General features: G+C 36.4%; 1 non-coding gene across 1 annotated transcript; it reads right to left on the reverse strand.

The window, feature by feature from the left end:
• Positions 1–306: 306 nt before the first annotated feature.
• On the reverse strand, positions 307–397 carry LOC149242847 (small nucleolar RNA R64/Z200 family). Its single transcript, XR_016246928.1, has one exon. It is a non-coding gene; the product is annotated as a small nucleolar RNA R64/Z200 family (small nucleolar RNA).
• Positions 398–934: the final 537 nt, after the last annotated feature.

The raw sequence follows: 934 nt of genomic DNA on the forward strand, positions 1-934 counted from the left end.
ATGCCTAATAGTTTTTAAGGAACTGAGTTCTGTGATATGAATAGTTTATCCATCACACTGTTTTATTTGAGTGACTAGTAAATATGGTTCATCTTCGAGACACGAAAGACATGGAAGAAATGATTGATTAAATATGGCTTTACATTCTCCTCATAAGGAGCCCGGCCACCCATCTACATGTATGTGTCTATGACAATTAATCCACTAACTATAATAATCAATGCATGACAACAAACAACAGAGATCCAATATAAAACATATGAAAGCAATGACCGAGGTAATAAAACAACCCACAATACTTTACTTATTCTACTCATAATGAACATATGTCTCATCGATGGTGTCCATCTCCAAAGTCTAACATGTGCAATATTTGTAACATTCATCATGGCTAAAAACCCACAACGAAAAATCCCAGAAACTAGCTCTCATATTATTGGTCGTAAGAGAATATTAACACGTAGAAGAGATTACTACGCATTTGTTACATCCACATTTCGCCATGGATGACTACTCTTTTGCTTAGTGTGGGCAACAGTTCAAGTATGTCAACATGGAACAAAATTTTACCATAATTTCCATGAAACTATGCCATTCGTGCCACGTGTTGAAGCTTGTATATTCAAAGGTCATATATATATATAGATATATATGAAATAACCACATGTGCTAATGGCACACAACTCTACATCCACGTCGGATGATGGGACACCAAATGAAGTCTCGATATAATTTATTAGTTGAATAATGTGATTTATTAGGTGTACAACTTTTTTTTGGGTAACTCAATCTTCGTCATTACACCAGACGATTGAGTCTTACCTTCCCCATCATCTCGCCGGACCACCTCCTCTTCCCATCCTTGTCATCATAATTGAACACCTCGCCCCCACAATATCTTAGCCACGTCAATTGGCATTAAAAAATTAGTGTC

This window comes from Pinus tabuliformis, chromosome 8, assembly GCF_031772625.1.
Source record: "Pinus tabuliformis cultivar Carrire ecotype Pingquan chromosome 8, CPIR1, whole genome shotgun sequence".
Lineage (NCBI taxonomy): Eukaryota > Viridiplantae > Streptophyta > Pinopsida > Pinales > Pinaceae > Pinus > Pinus tabuliformis.